Source organism: Rhinopithecus roxellana, chromosome 17, assembly GCF_007565055.1.
Source record: "Rhinopithecus roxellana isolate Shanxi Qingling chromosome 17, ASM756505v1, whole genome shotgun sequence".
Taxonomy (NCBI): domain Eukaryota; kingdom Metazoa; phylum Chordata; class Mammalia; order Primates; family Cercopithecidae; genus Rhinopithecus; species Rhinopithecus roxellana.
Genome location: NC_044565.1, coordinates 37,626,234 through 37,651,446, shown reverse-complemented (window position 1 = coordinate 37,651,446; position 25,213 = coordinate 37,626,234). Strand labels below are relative to the sequence as shown.

Below are 25,213 nucleotides of genomic sequence, written 5' to 3'. Positions count from 1 at the left end.
AAGCTGGTGGACTTGATGAGCTCTGAAGGGATAGTCCACTTCTCTGACTCTGGGAAAGCTGTAACAGATCAGGACAGAAAGGACAACTTTCTTTCTAATATCTTAATAGACCTCTCTGCCTGTATCTAATATAATTAATTCCTTCATGATTACTTTATAATTAATTCCTTCATGATTACTTTCTTATTGTCCTGACCTTAATGAGGGCAAGGATCAAAGTCACTATTGCAGTAAGCTCTTCCCTACCCCATATAAGTTTTTCATTCTCTGGCTTAATTCTTAACTTTTTTCTCACAAATCTATTTAATCATCTTTGTGGCATTTTTCTCATTATTTTACACCTCTTTATTGCCCTCGGAAGTAATCTCTATGATGGGGGAGCCCAACTTTTGAAAAGAAGTGTAAGTGCTCTTAAATAAATATGCAAAAATAATAGAATGCATGAGTTGTCCACCCATTTTGTTTCTAGTTGCTATCGTTTTATATAGGGTCACAGAAAAACCTTGTTTGGAAGAGGCTGGGGTGTGCAGTGTGGGGCCGACGGGAGGACAGGGAGGAAGGAGGAGATGGTATTGATGCACTGCCCCATGAGGACTTCATTAGAAAATAAAAACTGGCCCTGGAGCCAGGAATTCCTCAAATTAAATATTAAAGACTCATCTGACCAGAACTCTTGTGCTACATTTATATTTTACTAGTTAAAGGCCAAAGGATTGAGGGAGCAAAGAAACAACAAATAGTTTACTTACTACTACACAGCCAATCAGTAGCAGAACTGACGTTAGGAGTACTTTATTAGGAATTCAGTGCCACATGTACTGCACTAGGCTGCCCACATTTGGAAGCTCAGTTAATATAAAATAAATATATTGTGAAGTGCCTCCTTTCAACCTTGTCCACTTCATTGGTATGACGTCTGGAGAGGTGGTGGTGGTTCCTATTCCTGAGGCAGCTCCTTTACCTCCTGTCTCCACCATATCCTGCAGTTCACCTGCAACGTCATTACTCACCGTTGCCACCTTGCTCTTGGGAATGAAGAATGCATCTTTTTGTATTCTTGCTGTCCAGCATGCCATTGCTTCCTCCATGAATTTGAAAGATATACTGGCTGACCTGATGCGTAAGAAGCAGGCCAGAATTAAAACCTTCAGGCAGCAACATGGCAAGATGGTGTCAGGCCAAATCACTGTGAACATGAAAAATGATGGCATGAGAAGCATCAAGGATTGCTATATGAAACGTCAGTTCTTGATCCTGATTATAGTATCTGTTTTTTTAAGGCCATGGTGTCCCTGAATGCCAGAGACTGCTGCCAAAAACTAAAGGTGGAAAAGAATTAAGGGTGGCAAAGTTGTGTCAGATGAGCATTTAAGAGAATACATCTGGAACAAACTCAGGACAGGTTGTCCCAGGCTCTGGTCATGCAGTCTTCTAAGGAAGACTGATTCATGGTATACCTGTCAGTGAGAGTTTGCTCTGAAACACCTGCCTAGTGATTCCATGTTAAGCTGACTGCTCAACTGTACAAGATTTTGTCCAATATCCTCTTAGAGCAGGGCAAGGCCAAGAATCCTTGGCCCAAGTTGATGCTCACAGTGGGGTGTTGCTCCAGGACTATGGTATGATGGCGACGAATTACTACATAGTCCTCTTTGGGGTGTCACAAGCAGTGGGTATACTGGCACAGCGCATCTGGAGGCGAGCCCGAGGCTTCCCTCTGGAGAGGTCCAAGTCCATGAGCACAGATGGTCTGATGAAGTTTGTGAATTCTAAGGGTAAAACTGAAGACTGTGGGGGAAACTGACTACCAGAAAGTAAAAAAGCTTAAAAAGAAAGTGTACTTCTTTTTTTTTATTTCAGGAGGTCTTTGAAGACTTAAGATTAAATTGTAACTGAAGCACTGAAAATACGTTTGAGGTAAAAATATATATTAAAACATCAAATGATGAATAGTTATCCCATATATATGATATATGTATGATATGATATATATGATATATATATCTCACATATTCTTTCTTCAATCATCCACTGATGGACACTACTTAGGTTGATTCCATATCTTATTGTAAATATTGCTGCAATAAACATAAGGGTGCAAATATCTTTTTTATGTAATGACTTCTTTTCTTTTGGGTAGATAGCCAGTAATGAGATTGCTGGATCAAGGGGTAGTTCTATCCTTAGTTATTTGCGAAATCTCCATACTACTTTCCTTAGGGGTTTTACTAATTTATGTTCTTACCAACAATGTATAAGTGTTCCCTTTTTTCCACATCCTTGCCAACATCTGCTGCTTTTCAACTTTTTATTAATAGCCATTCTGACTGGTGTACGACGGTATTCATGGTGGTGTTAATTTGCATTTCTCTGATGATTAGTGATGCAGAGCATTTTTTTTTCCTGTTTGTTGGCTACTTGTATGTGTTCTTTTGAGAAATGTCTGTTCATGTTCTTTGCCCACTTTTTAATGGGGTTGTTTTTTCCTTGTTGAGTTATTTGAGTTCCTTGTAGATTCTATATATTAGCCATTTGTTGAATGCATTCTTTGCAAATATTTTCTCCCATTCTGTAGGTTGCCTGTTTACTTTATTGATCATTTCTTTTGCTATGTAGAAGTATGTAAACTTTCTAAAAGATGCTTCAAAAAAATACTTCAAAAAAATACAGAAAGGTTGAAAAACAAAAGATGAAAAAAACTCAACTATGTTGGGTAAATACAAACCAAAAGAAGACTGGCTTATCAGTTACTATTAGATAAAATAATATTTAAAAAACAATTAACATATAAAAGGAGAAATCCACAAAGGAGATACATTAATCATAATTGTATGGGTACTTGCCAATATAGCCTTGAAATTTACAAACAAAAATGAACAGACTTAAAAGAAGATCTGGAAAATTTAGTCAGGGTCTTGACAAGGAAACAGTTACCAGGCTTAAGAGATTTTAACTGAATATAGTGTAATGAACAGACTATTTACAGAGGGGTATATGTTGAAGGAACAAGAGGGACTATGAGGGACCAAACAACTAGCAAGAGTGGCATGACATTACTTCCTCAGGCATGAGAGTACAAGAGGTGGGGACAATATTACTGGAGCCAGAGAGAACTGGGAATGTGAAGGAGGGGCTACTCAGAATGAGTTACACCCATAGAGGATGGCAGCCAGAACCTGGGTGGTGCAGGGAGGGAATGTGGGACAGGGCAAGTGACAGTAGTGAGAGGTTAAATCCCCTGACTTATTTTTCTGTCTGCTCTCTGATTTGATGGTACCAAGCCCACCAACAAAACCTAGCTGAAAATCAGATGGCAAAGGAGGTGGGTAGAGAAAGGCTGAGAATGGATTTGATGTAGAAACGTAGAATAACTGGCATGACAATCATAGTGAGAAATTTTAACATCACTTTGTCAGAAACTGATAGACAAAGTGACCAAAAATTAGGCAGATACAGAATATTTGTTCAACACAATTAACAAGTTTGATTTAATAAATGCGTGGCAGGTGGGCTGTGTGGAGACAGTGAGAGACAACTTGTTTCCAAGAATATATGTTCCCATACATTCTTTCTGAGTGTATGAAGTATTTCGGAGCATAATGACATATTTATAAAAGTTTATAAATCACAAGGCTTATAATTTATCAAAGTTTATAAGTTATAAAAATTTATAAAAGTTTACCATATACTAGGCTATAAGAAAATCAAATGCAGAAATTAACCTTAATTAGCCTTAGAAATTAGCCTTCCTGAGCGAAAAAAACAAGATGTGGAATGTTACCTATATTACACTAGTATTTATATAGCAATCATCTATCTCTACTTATATATGCACAGAAAGTACCTGGATACCCAAGAAACTATGAACAGTGGTTGCCTCTGGGGTAGATGGGTAATTTACCTTTTTCTTCTTTTTGGTATTCTGAATCTTTTATAATATTTGTATCATTACTAAAGAACAAAAAATCCCCAGAAAACAACAAATAAAGCCCTAGTTTAAAAATTGCTAAATAGGCCTGGCACGATGGCTCACGCCGGTAATCCTAGCACTTTGGGAGGCTGAGGCGGGTGGATTGCCTGAGCTCAGAAGTTCGAGACCAGCCTGGATACACGGCGAAACCCCACCTCTACTAAAATACAAAAATTTTAGCCAGGCATGGCAGTATGCGCCCGTAGTCCCAGCTACTCGGGAGGCTGAGGCAGAAGAATTGCTCGATCCTGGGAGGCAGAGGTTGCGGTGAGCCGAGATTGCACCATTGCACTCCAGCCTAGGCGACAGAGTGAGACTCCATCTCGAAAAGACAAACAGACAAACAAACAAAAAACAAAACAAAAAGCTAAATAGAATTGAGATATACTATCCTCAATTTAAAATAATCAGTTCTCAAGGCAGAAGCCTTAGCTAGTTTTGTAGCATGATTAAGAGCTGCCATGGCTTACCTGGTGCTCTGCCAAATTTCCACTTACCCTCCCTATTGATTTTTTTTCCTACATAGAAAATAACATTATAAGTCTAATGTGTCTCTTTCCATTGACCCCTAGGTTGAGGTGATATCTGAAAAAATAAAAGCTGAACTTCTGAACACAAACAATATTCCTGTGATCTCTGCATATACATATTGTCTTGTTCTTTGGGAATTCCTGCCAGGGATGGCAGTCACTCATATGGCAGTTAAACAGAAACAACACAGCCCACTGAAATGAATGTCAAGAATGGAGCATCTAAATTACCTTATACATTTTTAAGCCAAATTCCCCCAGTCAGAAACAGCTAGCAGCTCTCTGAGTATGTTGCCATACCTGACAGATAGTCATTAACCTGGAGCCTGAAATGTCAATAGCAAAGTAATACCTCATCTGATATTTCAAGTGTTAATAGGAACATTTGAATAGAAAACTCTGAAGCAAGAAACAGTTCTTTAACAGGCTTCCTTATACAAGGCAGAACCTACATTGACAACTTTTGTTTTCACAATTCAAACACTGATTTATTTATTTATTTATTTTTATTTAATTAATTAATTAATTAATATATATATTATTATTATTATACTTTAAATTCTAGGGTACATATGCATAACGTGCAGGTTTGTTACACATGTATACTTGTGCCATTTTGGTGTGCTGCACCCATCAACACGTCAGCACCCATCCACTCATCATTTACATCGGGTATAACTCCCAATGCCATCCCTCCCCCCTTCCCCTTCCCCATGATAGGCCCCGGTGTGTGATGTTCCCCTTCCCAAGTCCAAGTGATCTCATTGTTCAGTTCCCACCTATGAGAGAGAACATGCAGTGTTTGGTTTTCTGTTCTTGCGATAGTTTGCTAAGAATGATGGCTTCCAGCTGCATCCATGTCCCTACAAAGGACACAAACTCATCCTTTTTTATGGCTGCATAGTATTCCATGGTGTATATGTGCCACATTTTCTCAATCCAGTCTGTCACTGATGGACATTTGGGCTGATTCCAAGTCTTTGCTATTGTGAATAGTGCCGCAATAAACATACGTGTGCATGTGTCTTTATAGCAGCGTGATTTATAATCCTTTGGGTATATACTCAGTAATGGGATGGCTGGGTCATATGGTACTTCTAGTTCTAGATCCTTGAGGAATCGCCATACTGTTTTCCATAATGGTTGAACTAGTTTACAATCCCACCAACAGTGTAAAAGTGTTCCTATTTCTCCACATCCTCTCCAGCACCTGTTGTTTCCTGATTTTTTAATGATTGCCATTCTAACTGGTGTGAGATGGTATCTCATTGTGGTTTTGATTTGCATTTCTCTGATGGCCAGTGATGATGAGCATTTTTTCATGTGTCTGTTGGCTGTATGAATGTCTTCTTTTGAGAAACGTCTGTTCATATCCTTTGCCCACTTTTTGATGAGGTTGTTTGTTTTTTTCTTGTAAATTTGTTTGAGTTCTTTGTAGGTTCTGGATATTAGCCCTTTGATGAGTAGATTGCAAAAATTTTCTCTCATTCTGTAGGTTGCCTGTTTACTCTGATGGTAGTTTCTTTTGCTGTGCAGAAGCTCTTTAGTTTAATTAGATCCCATTTGTCAATTTTGGCTTTTGTTGCCATAGCTTTTGGTGTTTTAGACATGAAGTCCTTGCCCATGCCTATGTCCTGAATGGTATTACCTAGGTTTTCTTCTAGGATTTTTATGGTATTAGGCCTAACATTTAAGTCTCTAATCCATCTTGAATTAATTTTCGTATAAGGAGTAAGGAAAGGATCCAGTTTCAGCTTTCTACTTATGGCTAGCCAATAGGGAATCCTTTCCCCATTTCTTGTTTTTCTCAGGTTTGTCAAAGATCAGATGGCTGTAGATGTGTGGTATTATTTCTGAGGACTCTGTTCTGTTCCATTGGTCTATATCTCTGTTTTGGTACCAGTATCATGCTGTTTTGGTTACTGTAGCCTTGTAGTATAGTGTGAAGTCAGGTAGCGTGATGCCTCCAGCTTTGTTCTTTTGACTTAGGATTGTCTTGGCAATGCAGGCTCTTTTTTGGTTCCATATGAACTTTAAAGCAGTTTTTTCCAATTCTGTGAAGAAACTCATTGGTAGCTTAATGGGGATGGCATTGAATCTATAGATTACCTTGGGCAGTATGGCCATTTTCATGATATTGATTCTTCCTATCCATGAGCATGGTATGTTCTTCCATTTGTTTGTGTCCTCTTTGATTTCACTGAGCAGTGGTTTGTAGTTCTCCTTGAAGAGGTCCTTTACATCTCTTGTAAGTTGGATTCCTAGGTATTTTATTCTCTTTGAAGCAATTGTGAATGGAAGTTCCAAACACTGACTTAGATACACAAGTCAAGGAGAATTGGCATGACTGTATAAATGGGGCTACCACTCAATTGTTTGATTTATTTGTTTGCAAATCTACAAAATGACAGTGAGTATTCTTGATCTGTCCACTTCAGAGGGGTGTCATGAGGGGAGGTGCTGTGACTGTTGTATATGCCAGCTGATGGAAGTCATTCTTGACAACTTCCCATAACCAAGCACGCAGCAATTCTTGTCAACTCTATCTCCTGTGTTATCTCTGGAACTTGTCTATTATGCCCCAAGCCTGATGCCCCAACTGCCACACAGACCACCATCTTTCCCACTTGGACCACTGTAATAGCCTCCTCCTCCCTGTACCCCTCTTACCCCTTCTAGTCTCACTCCATAGAGCAGTCAGAGAGTCTTTTTAAAAAACACATAAATAAATTTTTAAAATCTCATAACCAGTAACTTCCTCATTCTGCTGGCTCCAGCCATAATGGCCTTTCAATTTTTTGACTTTGACACTCTTTTTCCTATTTCTGGGCCTTCCCACAAGCCATTCCCTCTACTTAGAATGGTCCCTTTTTCTTACCCTCATATTTGGCTAATTTCTGCTTACTCTTCAGATTTCAAAGTACATGTCACTTCTTCACCGTCACCATCCAGTGTCTTTCTGCCCTTTTCCCTGGTCAGATTCTGCTATTACAAGCTCTTTCAGAATCTTCTAATTTCTTTGTAGAAATTATCATAATGTCATCTAAAGAATTCTCCCAGAACAGAATCTCCATATTGGAGCTCATCAGTGGCTGCCTAACCCCTCACATGATGCTTTGCACATAGTTGGCGTTCTACAAATAGTTGTTGAATTATGGACAACTAAATATATATTAATGCCAGTTTGGAGAGTACTCAAGTTTACCTTTTCCCCAACAACTGAAACTACTGATGGGTGACACCTCTGGCACCACCCAATGCTGGTTTGCAGCACCACTGAGATCTTAGCACACCTCCAACAAAGCTGAGGCAACATGCATTACAAATCCTTATTAAATGACATTCTTATTTTGAAAATTTGGCAAAGTTAAAAAAAAAGGAGAAGAAAAATTTCCCGTAACTTTCATATCCAGGACATTGTCCATTTTAAACCTCTGATAAATTTGTGTGGTATTACACAACTCTTGAAAAATCCGTACAGAGAGGCAACTCATCGTGAACTCTGGCTCTGGGCCTGGAAGAACTGCTTTCATACCCATTTCAGCAGATTTGCTACCTAAGTTTCAATTTGAAATTTTTTCATCTTTAACTAACAACCTACACATCTAGCATATAGCTATGTCCTGCCCAATTTGAGCAGTTTGTATGAGAGATAATTTATAAACCAAAACATACAGAATGCTGAGTAGCAAAGGAAAATGCCGGAATGATAAATATTTAGTTTGATGTAGATACATACTTGTTCATTGCTATGCTGCAATTCTTACCCATATATATATCTACCTTTAACAACAGAATAAAAATGGGCTAAAAGTACCACATTTCATCTATGTCCTAAGTTTCCATTAAACTAATAGACTTAAAAAATGGTCTGCAGTCTTTTTTTTTTTTTTCATCTTCTAAACTACTGAAGGGCAAAAAATGCAGTCTTTGAAAGAATTTCGTCAATACTTACACTGTTGATCACATTTTCTGAGGAACCCACTTGCCAGTTCTCCTGCTTCTACGGATTTTGCTAGTCATTGAGCCTACCCTAAATAGTCATATCTTTAAAAAAATCACAATTCATCTCTGACAGATTTAGTTTCAAAATATCACTAATAAAATCACACCAATGCTTATGGGAGCATCAGAGACAAATATAAAATTTCAGGATATAAAACCTGGGTATCTGCAAAGATTTAAAAGACAAGTATGGGGCATCATAAAGCAAAATTTAAGAGTGAGTCAAACCTTTTAACAGCAGCATGAGGAAACCCAAATGGAAAAGTGGGCAACAAAGTTTAAAACTCTACTAGCAAGCAATTTAGAAAGCTCTGAAACTGTAACTAGTAACACTAGCCTCTCTTGTTTAAATAACTCATTGAGAGGTTTGTCACTGAACTGTTACCCTGAAAAGCCCACCTCTGCCAGCGCATGTGGGCATGTGAACAACTCTTGAAAAATCTGTTTGTACAGAGGGGCAACTCATATTTGTTTCTTGAACTCTGGCTCTGAGCCTGGAAGAACTGCTTTCATATCCATTATCCTCTGGGATTTTTAAAAATGATAACCTGTGACATCTTTTTACTTGGCAAGTAAATGGCTTCTACCTTGAAAGCAGGCAGTTTTTTTTCTTTTTTCTAAAACTTTTATTTTAGGTTCAGAGTGGACATGTGCAGGTTTGTTACCTGGGGAAATTGTGTGTCACAAGGTTTTGGTGTATAGATTATTTCATCACTCAGGTAATGAGTACAGTACCCGATAGGTAGTTATTTGATCTTCAGCCTCCTCCCACCCTTTCACCCTCAAGTAGGCCCCCATGTCTGTTGTTCCCTTAGTGTCCATGTGTACTCAATATAGCTCCCACTTATAAGTATGAACATGTGGTATTTGGTTTTCTGTTTCTGCATTAATTTGCTTAGGATAATGGCCTACAGCTGCATCCATGTTGCTGCAAAGGGCATAATTTCATTCTTTTTTATGGCTGCATAGTATTCCATGGTGTATATGTGCCACATTTTCTTTATCCAGTCCACCATTGATGGGCATTTAGGTTGATTCCATGTCTTTGCTATTGTGAATAGTACTGCAATGAATATATACATGCATGTGTCTTCGCGGTAGAATGATTTATTCCTTTGGGTATATACCTAGTAGTGGGATTGCAGAGTCAAATGGTAGCTCTGTTTTAAGTTCTTTGAGAAATCTCCAAACTGCTTTCCACAGTGGCTGAACTAATTTACACTCCCACCAACAGTGTGTAGGTGTTAACTTTTCTCTACAACCTAGCCAGCATCTGTTATTTTTTGACTTTTTAATAATAAACATTCTGACTGGTATGAGATGGTATCTCATTGTGGTTTTGATTTAAATTTCTCTGATGATTGGTGATGTTGAGCATTTTTTCATGTGCTTGTTGGCTGCGTGTATGCCTTCTTTTGAGAAGTGGCCATTCATGTCATTTGCTAATTTTATGGGTTTTCTTTTTGTTTGTTAATTTTTTTAACTTTCTTATAGAGTCTGGATATTAGACCTTTACTGGATGCATAGTTTGCAAATATTTTCTCCCATTCTGTAAACTATCTGCTTACTCCAGTGATAGTTTCTCTTGCTGTGCAGAAGCTCTTTAGCTTAATTAAGTCCCACTTGTCAATTTTTGTTTTTGTTGCAATTGCTTTTGGAGGCTTCATCATGAAATCTTTGCGAGGGTATATGTCCAGAATAGTATTAATATTTCATAGGTTTTCTTTTAGGGTTTTTATAGTTTTAGGTTTTACGTTTAAGTCTTTGATACATCTTGAGTTGATTTTTGTATATGGTGAAAGGAAGTGGTCCAGTTTCAGTCTTCCACATATGGCTAGCCAGTTATGCCAGTACCATTTATTGAATAGGCAGTCCTTTTCCTGTTGCGTGTTTTTGTTGAACTTGTTGAAGATCAGACAGTTGTAGGTGTGTGGCTTTATTTCTGGGTTTTCTAACCTGTTCCATTGGTCTATATGACTGTTTCTGTACCAATATTATGCTGTTTGGGTTACTGTAGCCCTGTAGTGCAGTTTGAGGTCGGGTAGTGTGATGCTTCTGCCTTTGTTCTTTTTGCTTAGGATTGCCTTTGTCTAGTCTTTTTTCATTCCATATGAATTTTAGCATAGTTTTTCCGAGTTCTGTAAAAAGTGTCATTGGTAGTTTGATAGGAATAGCATTGCATCTGTAAATTGCTTTGGGCAGTGTGGCCATTTTAACACTATTGATTCTTCCTATCCATGAGAATGGAATGTTCTTCCATTTCTTTGTGTTGTCTCTAATTTCTTTCAGCAGTGTTTTGTAATTCTCATTGTAGAGATCTTTCATTTCCCTGGTTAGCTATACGTATTCCTAGGCATTTTATTCCTTTTGCATGGCCATGGTGAATGGGATTGAGTTCTTCATTTGGCTCTCAGCTTGAATGTTATTGATGCAGAGAAATACTACTGATTTTTGTATATTTATCTTATGTCCTAAAACAGCTGAAGTTGTTGATCAGTTCTAGGAGAGTCTGGGCAGAAACTATGGCATTTTCTAGGTACAGAAGCATACTGTCTACAAAGAGATAAGTTTGACTTCTTCTCTTCCTGTTTTGATGTCTTTTATTTCTTTCTATGGCCTGACTGCTCTAGCTAACACTTCCAGTAAGTACTATGTTGAATAGGAGTGCTGAGAATGGGCATCCTTGTTTTGTTCTGGCTCTCAAGGAGGATGTTTTCAGCTTTCGCCCATTCAGTATGATATGGGCTATGGCTTTGTCATAGATGGTTCTTATTATTTTGAGGTATGTTCCTTTGATGCCTAGTTTGTTGACGGTTTTTAACATAAAGGAACATTGAATTTTATTGAAAGCCTTTTCTGAGTCTATTGAGATAATTGTGTAGTTTTTGTTTTTAGTTCTGTTCATGTATTGAATCACATTTAGTGATTTGCCTGTGTTGAAACAACCTTGCATCCCAGGAATAAAGCCTACTTGATCGTAGTGGATTAGCATTTTAATGTCCTCCTGGATTCAGTTTGCTAGTATTTTGTTGAGGATTTTTGCATCTATGCTCATCAGGGATATTGGCCTGAATTTTTCTTTATCTGTTATGTCTCTGCCAGGTTTTGGTATCAGCATGATGTTGGCCTCATAGAATGAGTTAGACAGGAGTCCCTTCTCCTCTATTTTTCTGAATAGTTTCAGTAGTATTTGTACCAACTCTTCTTTCTATGTCTGGTAGAATTCAGCTGTGAATCTGTCTGACCATGGCTTTTTCTGGTTGGTAGGCTTTTCATTACTGATTCAATTTCAGAACTCATTGTTGGTCTGTTCAGAGTTTCAATTTTTTCCTGGTTCAGTCTTGGGAAGTTGTATATTTCCAGGAAATTATGCATTTCTTCTAGGTTTTCTAGTTTGTGTGCATAGAGGTGCTCATAATAGTGACAATGTCCCCTCTGTCATTGCTGATTGTGCTTTTTGGATCTTCTTTCTTTTTTCCTTTATTAGTCTAGCTAGCAGTCTATCAATCTTATTTTTTGAAAGCAAGCAATTTAAAGAAACTAAAGCTAAAAGATCTTCCCCCTCACTACTACAAATTTCAGAAAATAATAATGCAGACATGGTATTGTTTAGCAATATGTCATAATGAAATACTACCTCCAGGAGAATATCTGAAGACAAAATTAATGTATCTTGTAACATCTAACTATACACAGAGATATAAGAAGCATAATAAGGGAATTGAAAGAAAAAAAGAAGTTAGAGGAAGATTGTTTCATACAAGCAGCAGCTGTTTGGACGAAGGGAGGCAAGATGGCGCACTTCCGGTTTCTTCATCACCAACTTTTCCCGTGGGTGCGAAAATGCAGCCGGCACCCAGGAAGGTGCAGACCAACCTGGCATGCGCCAGGTGATGTCAATTCGAAGAGACCAAGATTCACCTGGTCGCACCTACGGAACGCCCCCCACACGCCCGTGCCCCGCCTATTGCCCTTCCGCCCTGCGGGCTTCCTCAGCCCCCACTCTTGTCGGGACTGCATCAGGAACTCCGCCCGAGAGCTCCACCGGGCGACTCTCTTGGCCTCCTTTGCTGGAGGCCGACAGACCTCACCCTACACACCTTCTTCCCTGAAGCTAGGTGATCAAAGAATAAATTTGCAGTTTTGCTCCTAGCCTTGCCTACTTGCTGGTTCTTTTGTGCTCGTTCTGGTGGTCTTAGAAAAACAAATCAGCAGCATTATATTTTTTGGAAACTGTTAGGAAAAGTTGCTCCTGACCTACTAAGTGTATGTGAACAAAAATGGTCTTTCAGAAACCGGACCCACATCTGAAGCTGTATGGCTCATATTCAAAGGTGCTTACTTGGCCAAACACCAGGGCCTGGACGAGAGTGAGAGAACTGAGGAGCCTGGGTTCAAACTTTGAGTAGGTGCTCACTTTCAAGGCTGACTTTGCACTTGTATGATCCTGAGAGTGAAGGGGGTCTCCTTAAATTCTGACCGCTAGGCTGGTTGGCATCTTAATCACCTCACCCTTGTCCTGTCAAAATGCTTTTTGACAAATGTGATACTTTTTAAAAGTAATGCCATATACTAAACTTTATTTACATCTTATAATAACCCTAGGAAGTAAATATATAATTATCCTCATTGTACAGATGAGGCAACTGAAGCTCAAGGTTAAGTGAGTTGCCCAGTTATCCCACTGCAAGTTGAATAGCATGATTTGAACATGGGCCTTGTGACTTTAGCACTGGCATCCTTCCACTCAGTGCTCCATTCCCATGCCATCACAGACTGCTTCTCTCTGAGTTCCACAGGGATTCCTTCCAGCAGGCATCAAGGACATTTTCAATACACAATCTCATGAACATGAACTGAAAATATTTGGGAAGTTAAAATAAACTCATTCTTCATCTAACTATCATCCAATCGCTATTTAGGACCAGCACTAAAGAGTTATGTATTTCTAACAAAAAGAATCTTTGATTCATATTTTCTAAGAACACACACTGACACTTTCAATGGCTTTTGACCAAGAGTTAATTATACCCCTCAAAGAGACCACTCCATGTTATCCACACTCATGATATTTTCTTCAGTATGAACGTCCAAGTAAGTATCAATCATAGTGCCATATGTCACTAAACAAAATTATTCTTAAAAAAATTTTTTACATAAAACACTGACTTGGAGATAATATGATTCAGTATTTTTTAACCCAGTGTTGTCACAAAAGGAAATATAGGATTCTGATTATACATTAATGATTGTATTAAAATTATGTTAATAGATGCTGTATTAAATCTGACCTAAAAAATTTTTAACCTAAAACCATTTTGTAATACACCACAAAAAATGATTTAAAAAAAAAATATATATTTTTTAATTCCTAAGAAGTGGAGTTGTTCTGTGGAAAGGAGTTTTGGAGTAAAAATAAATAACAGAATAGGCGGTGGTGGGGGTTGCAGATTCAGTTTGTATTTTTCAGGAAACACACAGCCCCAGTTAGAAGAAGTAGCCTGTTGAAGGTCATCCAGTTAGTGGCAGGCCCAGGACCCACATCTCCTAATCCCCAATTCAAAGCTCTTCCTCTGAACCCTGCTGCTTCCTGATAGCACATCAGGTGATTTCACTTTCATGCCAAAACTAAACAAAACAAAAAACCCCCAGAAATATTGCACAACTCAATTTTCTATTTTCTTATTTAACATGTGGAATAACTTTCATCTATAGTTTAAGGCTACTCTCTCCCCCAGACTAAAGGGATACAGCAGTTTTAACCAAATTTCTGCACACTAGTTATGTTTCCTATGCTACTTTATGTAGTGAAAAAAAAATACAGTCAAAAGTAAGGATCACAAAGAGAAATTAGGTTGTTTGTTTTTCCTGTGCCTGACACATGCTCCTGTATTATTTTCTTATAATGCTGAAATTCATCAAATACAGTCCTTGCTCATTTTTCTACTTGGTGCTTCCTTGGCTGGCATTTATTTATGCATAGTGAGAATGGGAGAAAGAGTCATTCCCCAGGCAGGGGCATAAGTAGCTCAGTGTTTGTTGTAAGGAAGGCAAAGAGTAGTTTCAGATACTAGGAGACAAGTAGAAAAAGAGTAAGTGTGAACATGGACACTGATACACAGGCAAGTGTGTAATTCCAAGGGACATTTATATGCATTATCTCATGCAACCCTCGCAAGGACCTTAGGAGGTAGGTACTATTGTTCTTCTCATTTTTTTTAATATGAGGAATCTGACTTATGAAGTGACTGACCCAAGATCACACAGCTACTATGTGACAGAGCCAGGATCTGAACTGGGGCTATCTGACTCCAAAAACCCACAGGGAGTGACAGAACCAGGATCTGAACTGGGGCTATCTGACTCCAAAAACCCACAGGGAGGAACATTTTCTCCCTTCGGTTTCTGGAGGTTGATTTGCTACCCCTCGCCATCAAAATAGAAAGGAGTGAAAATGGTCAGGCCTTTATCAGGAACAAGTAATCTCTTAATGACTGAAGTTCTCTAGTAATACTGTCTTCTTCTTTTTTTTTCTTTTTTTTGGAGACTGAGTCTCGCTCTGTTGCCCAGGCTGGAGTGCAGTGGCGTGATCTCGCCTCACTGCAACCTCTGCCTCCCGAGTTCAAGTGATTCTCCTGCCTCAGCCTCCCAAGTAGCTGGGATTACAGGTGCCCGCCACCATGCCTGGCTAATTGTTTTATTTTACTGTCTTCTTTATGACATCCCCAGGAGATATGACATGACCACTGTGGTAAGGCAAAGTTAAATTCAAGAGCAAGAAAAGGTACTGAGAAAAGAGAAAAGAAAGAATGGGCACTAATAGGAAAGTATCATTAAAAGAGTGAAAAGATAATGATTTACTAGTAGGAATTACAGCCAAAAAATAAGCAGTGATTAAATGTTGATGTCCTCACTGCTGAGTTCCAACCTTTAGAAAGTTGGCTGGACTCACCTTTTGCTGTTATTTTCAATGATATATGGGAGAAAGGTAAAATAGCCAAGTACATGAAAAAAAAAAAAAAATACAAGCACTATCTTAAAAGACAAGAATGAGGCCGGGTACAGTGGCTCACACCTATAATCTCAGCACTTTGGGAGGCCGAGGTGGGCAGATCATGAGGTCAGGAGATCGAGACCATCCTGGCCAACATGGTGAAACCCTGTCTCTACTAAAAATACACAAGTTAGCTGAGCATGGTGGCATGTGCCTGTAGTCCCAGCTACTCGGGAGGCTGAGCAGGAGAATCACTTGAACCCAGGAGGCGGAGGTTGCAGGGAGCCGAGATTGTGACACTGTACTCCAGCCTGGCAACAGAGTGAGACTCCATCTCAAAAAAAAAAGACAAGAATGAGACTGGTTATAAACTGTTTTTTGGATTTTTGTTTTTGTTTTTTTTTTTGTATTATTAACTCATAGTAGTGCAGTTTTAAAAATTGAGGTAAAATTCACATAACCCTAATTAACCTATTAACCATAATGTATAATTCAGTGGCACTTGGTATATATTCATTATATTGTGCAACTTATCACCTCTAACTACTCCCAAGAAATTTTCATCATCCCACAAGGCAGCCCTGTACCCATAATAATGCGGTTTGCAGAAATACTATTAGGAAAGTTGGCAAAATGGAGGAAAGTAAGATACTAAGTTCCAGTGGTGTGGCAATAAGTGAGAAGTGGCTTAAGGATGAACATAAAATAAATAAATATTTAAAAAATAGTATTTACCAAATTTTTGCTGGAACATTATAATGTACAATGTATTGTGCAGACTGTTGGATACTGTGGTTGGAAGGAGGATAGGGAAGGTAGCAAATATGAATGCAATCTGATTTTAGTCTACAAAAGAGCTTGTAATCTCAAGATGAATTCAGACATGTCATCAATGGTACAAGGCAAGCAAGAGACAAGGGACTGGATAGAAAAAGGATAAGATACCAAAGGAAGGTGATAAGAAGTATATTTATTCCGTTTAGATTAAGCAAAGTCTAGTGCTTGAGCCAATGACGATTTTCTCTTTAAGACTATGAAGAGAGGATAAATGCCAGACAAACTGCTAAAATCAAGGCAAATGTTACATGGGCATATGACGTGAATCCCCACTCCCTAGGAATAAATGAGGAAAGAGGGGAGATAGTTAAGGCTCCATGTGACTATTGGTCTTTATGGTGTTATGGTAGGTAGACACTCTTACAATAAAGTACAAGCCAAATCCAAGACACAGATGGGGGAAAATGAAAAGAGGGTGCTATGCAATTATAGCTTTCAAGGCATCATTTGTGCATTTAGGACATATCAAGAATGAGCAACATGAGCTGCCATGGATGCCAACAAAATAAAAATGGAACATAAAGAGGAATACCATAGCATTGAAGCTATGAAGACTAGGCTTATGCTCCAAGATGGAAGAAAATGCAACTGCTGGAGACTAAGCTTCAAATTCCACCCTGACCAAGACGAAATGGCAAATCATGCTATAAAGAAAGGTGATTTGTAAATAGAGAAGAGGGGTATATTTCCATAAGATAAAATGAAGAAGATCATCAATGGAATGTAAATATTGAGGACCTGAAAACTATGATAAGAAATTATCAAAGTACTCTTAAAGGAGATATACACTTATTAAAGAATAAATAATAAACCAGAGTACTACATTGAAATAACATATAGGAGTCTACAGGAAATAAAGGAATAAGTATAACCAGTTAATAGTAAATATAAAACAGAAACATCTTACAAATGTTTTATTTAATTAAAAAATGACGGTTCTACAATAAAAATATTCGATAGGGGCAGCAAATACCATTGCATGAGATATGACATTATTTTTGGAGTCACTCAGCCAAGATTAAGGGAAGGAAAGAAGTGAATTATAGTTTCAAAGAAAAAGCTTATTGGTCTTATTCAGGGGAAGGGAGAATGATGAAGAGTAAATCACCAACTTGAAAATAAAGACTCAGAAGGCAGAAACATGAAGAACTACAGATATGTAAAAAGTCAGGAGAATTGGACATATATGCACAGTACTGGAGAACTGAGCAAAATATATTAGAAGAAAGAGGAGAGTGAAACAAAAGTATCAGCAAAGACAGACAAGAGAAATCCATTACACTGCTAAGAAATAAAGCTTTTCTGTTTTGGTGGATGAACAACTATAAATGGGTATAAAATATAAGTATGTTTGGAAAGAAAACATTTGAGAACCAAATGAGTTAGTGAGGGCGAAAGTACTTTAAAAATTACAAGCTAATATACAAATAAATGATTTTATCTCACTGGAGCATAGCAGTGATGGGCTTTCACACAGCCCAGGCAAGGAGGGCAGAAGCATTTAGCTGGTCCTGTTCAGTTACCATAAAACACAGTGAACAGCAAGGGCAAGTGTGTTGAAGACTGGGATTGCCAATGACTGTCATCTCTGTACTCTTCAGTGCTGGCTGGAAAAAAACCCTCCGGAAAATCTTCTTGTGCAGAATCTTCAATTTGTATTTTTTTAAATTGGGATATAATTCACCTACCATAATATTCACCCCTTTAAAGTGTACAATTCAGTGGCTCTTAGTATATTCACAAAGTTGTGAAACCATCACCACTATCTCATGCTAAACATTTTCATCACCATAAAAAAAAAAACCTGTGAACCCATAAGTAGCCACTCATTTCCCTCTCTTCCCAGCCTCTAGAAACCAAGAATCTACTTTGTTTCTATGAATGTGCTTATTTTAGAAATATCACAGGAATAGAATCATACAATAGGTAACCTTTTGTGTTTGGCTTTTTTCACTTAGTGTTTTTAATGTTCATCCATGTTGTAGCAGGTATGAATAGTCAGTCCATTTTATGGCAAAACAATATTCCATTGTATAGATAAACTACGTTTTGTTATCCATTCACCAGTTGATGGACATTTTCATTTTTTATTTCCTTTAATTCTTTTTTAGTGTGCAGATATTTGGGAATTACTCTTACATTCAATTAGATATATTCCGAGTATGTGATAAAAGGTTCTTAAGATTAATTTTAAGATAATTTGTACAAAAATTGGCAAACATCACAAATGGTCTAGAAATGAATAAAGTGGCTTTTTGTATGTATTTACATATATAACCACTTTATTATACATGTAATGCATATAATGCCTATCTAATGAGCCCTCTCTAACATCTAACTTTCCCTATTTAGGTACACATTTTCCATCGAATGGCTGCTCTTTGTCAAAAAATTAATTAATTAGTTAAAAGGCCATGACTTTTCTCAGTGCTCCACGTGAAACAATATCTCAAGTAAATCTTCACTTCACTGGATTAAAACTTGTATGTTCCATCTACAGAGTTAGTGTTGATCTTTCTCACAGAGTTGCATCAGCTTTAACAAACATTTGAACATCAGTATGCAAACAAATGTGAACCTAAACCATTGTTGAAAGCTGACCACGGCAAAATGCATGAAAGAAAGGAGCTGGATATAAATTACTTGCTAAACCTGCAATTTAAGTTATTTCACCTTTTTATTTTTTTTCTTAATTTTCCTCACTGAAACCAAACATAGGCTGAGAAATTTTAAGTTGCAGAAGGATAGATAGATGGAGATAGATGATAGATAGATAGATAGATAGATAGATAGATAGATAGATAGATAGATAGATAGATAGATGAAATTTCCCACTTAAAAAATATGCCCTGTGAGTGGTTCTAATTTAGTTGAAGGAGTTTGGGTAAGTTCAGATTTCCATGGTAACTCTGATATTTATTCATTAAGCAAACATTTGTAGAATAACTACTTACTCTGTGCTAGGTATCTTGAGGGCTACAAATACAGAACAATATTGCTTCTGACCTCATGAAAATGAGTACCTAGTGAAAAAAATAAATATGAATACAAATATAGAGTGGAAGTGATAGCTCCCATGATAGAGATGTAAATAAATTGTCACAGGAGTTCAGAAAAATTATAGGTCCCTTGCAGTTAAGAAAGACCAAGAAAAGCTGGGCAGGCAGAGAAGGTGATATCAGAACGATGGCCTTAAACTGTAAGGAGAGGTAGAATCTGAACAGGTAGAAACAGGAAGCAAGAACCAGTGGGACAAAGGGACAAAATCAGAGCATTTCTGGGCATGTGCAGGAAGAACAGGAAGCTCAGAAGGCTGTGGGACAAGGAGCAATGGGCCACAGGATGGGAAGCAGGGTTGGGTCAGACAGTGCAAGGCCTTGGATGCCATGAGAAAGAGTTCCTATTTTATATTGTAGCCAACAGAGAGCTATTAAGGGATTTGAGCAGGAAAGTAATAGGGAAGAGCTGTATATGGGAAACATTAACTCGTAATCCAAGTATAAAATCATGTAAAAAGGGTTGGAGGAAGGGGTCCAAGGTGGGAAAACCAGTTAGGAGTCTATTACAATGGTCCACAAGAGAGAGACACCGTCAGACTAGGGGCATGGAAGAAAGAAATATTATGAAATCAGAATCGAATAAATGTTTCATATTCTTGTTGTTAACTGTGTTCCAGAAAGCTAAATTCTATTAAGTTAATATAGAAACAAGCTTTGATTGACTGGTGACAATATCAGGCACCTGTAAGCAAAGATACACAGAAAATAACCCTAGTTCTCTGTTAAGAAAAGAAACTTATAACACCAGTGGTTTCAAGAGTCCTTTCCAGTTAAATTTCTCTTTTTCAAATACTTAATTCATCATTAGGATTCTCCAGGGAGAGTTCTCATAATCCAGAAGTTAAGGAATGCGAATTCTAGACACTGAGCTCTAGGCCAGTTTGCCCCACCTCCAGTTTTACTGACAGTGAAACTGAGCACCATAGAGGAACTGACTTGCTGGTTAGAATGCAAATCTCCTGATCTCTGACCCTCATCTCATTAATGCATATTCTGCTATGGATAGTCTATGTTGGCTAGAACTGAGGTATCAAAATAAAGTAACTCTTTTAGTTCATATGGGGTTAAAAAATTGGTTTCAAATAAATAGCAAACAAAAAATATGACTCCATCAGAAAATTGGAAATCTGCAAGGCATTGCTGTCTGGATGGAATACTGATGTACCACATGCCTTACTTACCAGGCATCATAAAATACTGGCTTAAATGCAATGTAGCAACCACTTGACTCTGTGGAAAACTCTGATTACTTAGGGGAATTCCTTAGGTCTTACAGAGAACTTGTGGCCTCCAAAATATAATACCAAACATTTTTTATTGAGAACACCAAATATGTTTTTAATAGAATTCAATTTAGGATTTCAGGAAGTAACTGAAAATCTGCAGCCTATAGGCATTGCAGAAATGAAGGAAAAGGGCATCAATCTCTCAAAATTCTGGCAGGAAAGGAGTGGCTATTTCCAAAGTTCTTTTTCCTTTGGAATAAGCTGCTTGCTGGTGCCAAAGAACAGCTCATCAGCAATGTTGTTTGATTTTACAGGGATGTTTTGAAAGAGAGAGAAAAAAAAAGGAATGAATGCTGTGATTTTTTTAAACCTCATATCTCAAAATCTATAATAATTTTGCTGCTTTTTATTTTTAAAAAACAAAACCAAATGTTTGAGATTTGATTTTGAGTCCACCATGTTCACTGCGGGCACATTACATCAATCTTTTTATTTATTTATTTATTTATTTATTTATTTATTTATTTATTTATTTATTTATTTTATTTTTAATTTTTTTATTATACTTTAAGTTCTAGGGTACATGTGCATAACGTGCAGGTTTGTTACATATGTACACTTGTGCCATGTTAGTGTGCTGCACCCATCAACTCGTCAGCACCCCTCAATTCATCATTTATATCAGGTATAACTCCCAATGCAATCCCTCCCCCCTCCCCCCTCCCCATGATAGGCCCCGGTGTGTGATGTTCCCCTTCCCGAGTCCAAGTGATCTCATTGTTCAGTTCCCACCTATGAGTGAGAACATGCGGTGTTTGGTTTTCTGTTCTTGTGATAGTTTGCTAAGAATGATGGTTTCCAGCTGCATCCATGTCCCTACAAAGGACGCAAACTCATCCTTTTTTATGGCTGCATAATATTCCATGGTGTATATGTGCCACATTACATCAATCTTATTACAAGATGCAGCATGTAATTTCTTTAAATGCTGCCAAAGTCAAAAAAAAAAAAAAAAAGCCACAGATTACCTTATAGACTCAAATTTAAGAAATCCTTGTTTTTCTTAAAAAAAAAAAAAAGTTCTTCCATATGCAACTCATAAGACAGTAAAAAACCACAGCTATAAACTAGCATTTCTCTACCTCTCCTGGAGGGCTCTCATCCTCCAAAAATGCACAGGGATGTCTCATGTGTGCTCCCAAAACAGTTCTCTTGGCTGCCATGTGGTTCACAATTCTCCTTGCCTGATATAAGCAGCTGCTGCCAATCCTTCAAGCCATATCTGACTGCCCACCAAAAGCACTACCACCACTGTTGCAGTTGCTGATGTGTGTGAGCAGGCCTCCAAGGCTCAAAGTTCAACTTCAAGGGCATCAAAGATGTTGATGGTCCTGGATCCAAGGCTGCTGCCGCTGGCACCAATATTCATGCCACAAACAAGCTGCACTCTCCGTGTCCTAAGAAGATTAGCAATCACCAACTCCTTTAGTTTCTACTAGGTCTTATATTACAGACACTCTGGGGTCACAGAACTCAGAGACAGATGAGGTAGGTGTTCAATAGCTATTTGTTGAAAGAATGAATTAGTCCTCCTGGCTGGGCTAGAAGCAACCTGAGTGGCAGACATCATGTGTACTCAGACATGTTCAACCCCATCTGCTGTCTTAATACAACCTCTGTACTTGGTTCTTCCTTCCACTGGGATGAGTTCTTTCCTGGAGGCTACTTGAGTTGTCTTATAAGTAGAATTCCAGAAGGCTCATCCCACTAGATACCAGGCAAGTTCAGATACGCCTGAATCCTGGGGAAGATAAAACTTAGGCTCAAACTTTACCACATGCTCTCTCTCTTCATTTTAAAAAAAGGAAAATACAGAACTGACATAATTATACAAATAATTCAAGTTTTTGTTTTTCATTTGAATTTACAAATTGGCAGCCTGTAGGCTGAATCTGGCCAGATGACTTTTTTTAAGCACACATGATTTAAAAAATTTTTGTTTGAGTTAGTATACATCTAGATCAGTGGTTCTCACACTTGAATGTGCTTCAGAATCAAGCTTGTTACAACTCGAGGGCTTGTTAAAACTTAGATTGGGCCGGGCGCGGTGGCTCACGCCTGTAATCCCAGCACTTTGGGAGGCTGAGGCGGGTGGATCACGAGGTCAGGAGATCGAGACCATCCTGGCTAACACGGTGAAACCCCGTCTCTACTAAAAATACAAAAAAAATTAGCCGGGTGTGGTGGCGGCGCCTGTAGTCCCAGCTACTCTGGAGGCCGAGGCAGGAGAATGGTGTGAACCCGGGAGGCGGAGCTTGCAGTGAGCCGAGATTCCGCCAGTGCACTCCAGCCTGGGTGACTGAGCGAGACTCTGTCTCAAAAAAAAAACAAAAACTTAGATTACTGGGCCCCACCCCCATCATTTCTAATTCCATGGCTCTGGGTTGGGGGCCAGATAACTTGAATGTCTACCTAATTCCTAATTAGGTAGGATCTGGAGACATATTCTGAGGACCAGTGCTTAGGTGCTCTGTAGTTTTCCCACACCCCCACCAGTCCCCATTGCATTTTATCTGACCCGTTTTATTCACTTCTATTACTAACTGCTTGGCCTGTGAGTCTGAAAAGTCTGCGAGTCTCAATATCTCAGGTGAAATCCCTTTTACAGTGTGACTCATGGAGATGATTGTGTTAATATTATCCACTTTATTTCACTTGTAATACGTGGTTTATCTATGACCTCACAACAGAATGTTCAGCAAATGGAGTCTTATTTTTTATCAGGTCCATTATTGACATTTGCTTGTTCCAGAGACCACCCCCACTCCTTCTCCTGTACGCATAGATCTGCTTGATATCAGCTCAATCCAGAAGTGGAAAATGAGAAAGGCCAGAATGCTTATGACAAATTAGAAAGCAATTTCATTTTTGTCTGTGTTTGATCATGTCACTTTTAGAATTAAATGGTGATTTTTCAAGCATATCTGTATTTGAAATTTTAATCTATACCTTGGTCAAAGACCAAACATTGCCTGAAAACCAAATGCTGATTATATTCATAGCTATAGGCATAGTAATATGTGATTTACTGTAAATATGTATTTTTATCTGTAAATATGTATTTACAGATAATTTAAATCTGTTTTAAAGGGTACTTACGTTTTTTAAACTTTTTATTGAAGTATAGCAGATAGAATTGTACACACATCATAAATGTACAGATCATTGAATTTTCACAACTGAACACACTCATGTAATCACCACGCAGAGCAAGAAAGAGACCATTACCAGCCCCCCAAAATCTCCCCCAACAACCCTTTCAAATATTAACTCCCAAGGTTACTACTATGCTGATTTCTAACATCATAGATCAGTTTTGCCTATTTTTTAATTTGTACAAATGAACTTATACAATATGTACTCCATATGTCTGGCTTTTTTGGACCACCATTATGTTTATTAACTTTTTTTTAACTTTTATTTTCGGTTTGGGGGTACATGTGAAGGTTTGTTATATAGGTAAACACGTGTCACAGGGGTTGTTGTACACATTATTTTATCACCCCGGTATTAAGCTCAGTACCCAATAGCTATATTTTCTTTCTTTTTTTCTTTTCCTTTGTTTTCTTTTCTTTTTTTTTTTTATTATACTTTAAGTTCTAGGGTACATGTGCACAACGTGCAGGTTTGTTACATATGTGTACTTGTGCCATGTTGGTGTGCTGCACCCATCAACTCGTCAGCACCCATCAATTCGTCATTTACATCAGGTATAACTCCCAATGCAATCCCTCCCCCCTCCCCCCTCCCCATAATAGGCCCTGGTGTGTGATGTTCGCCTTCCAGAGTCCAAGTGATCTCATTGTTCAATTCCCACCTATGAGTGAGAACATGCGGTGTTTGGTTTTCTGTTCTTGTGATAGTTTGCTGAGAATGATGGTTTCCAGCTGCATCCATGTCCCTACAAAGGACATAAACTCATCCTTTTTTATGGCTGCATAGTATTCCATGGTGTATATGTGCCACATTTTCTTAATCCAGTCTGTCACTGATGGATATTTGGGTTGATTCCAAGTCTTTGCTCCCAATAGCTATATTTTCTGCTCATCTCCTTCCTCCCACCCTCCTAACCTCAAGTAGACCCCAGTATCTGTTGTTTCCTTCTTTGCATTGGTAAGTTCTTATCATTTAGCTCCCACTTATAAGTGAGAACATGTGGTGTTTGGTTTTCTGTTCCTGCATTAGTTTGCTGAGGATAACAGCCTTCAGCTCCATCCATGTTTCCATAAAAGACATGATCTCATTCTTTTTTATGGCTGCATAGTATTCCATGGTGTATATGTACCACATTTTCTTTATCCAGTCTGTCACTGATGGGCATTTAGGTTGATTCCATGTCTTTGCTATTGGGAATAGTGCTGCAATGAACGTTTGGATGCATGTGTCTTCACGGTATAATGATTTATATTTCTCTGGGTACATACCCAGTAATGGGATTGCTGGGTTCAATGGTAGTTCTTCTTTTAGCTCTTTGAGGAATCACCACACTGCTTTTGTGGAAAGCAGCAATCTAACTTTTGTGGAAAGCAGTG

The 25,213-nt window shown here is 38.2% G+C and overlaps 1 long non-coding RNA gene across 2 annotated transcripts in view; it reads right to left on the bottom strand.

Moving 5' to 3' along the window:
• Positions 1 to 885: 885 nt before the first annotated feature.
• LOC115894263 overlaps positions 886 to 25,213 on the bottom strand; it is a 134,665-nt gene continuing 110,337 nt past the window's right edge. For both annotated transcript variants that reach the window (XR_004054341.1, XR_004054342.1), the window contains exon 3: positions 886 to 1,186. This is a non-coding gene — a long non-coding RNA (uncharacterized LOC115894263). The remainder of the gene's footprint in view (positions 1,187 to 25,213) is intronic.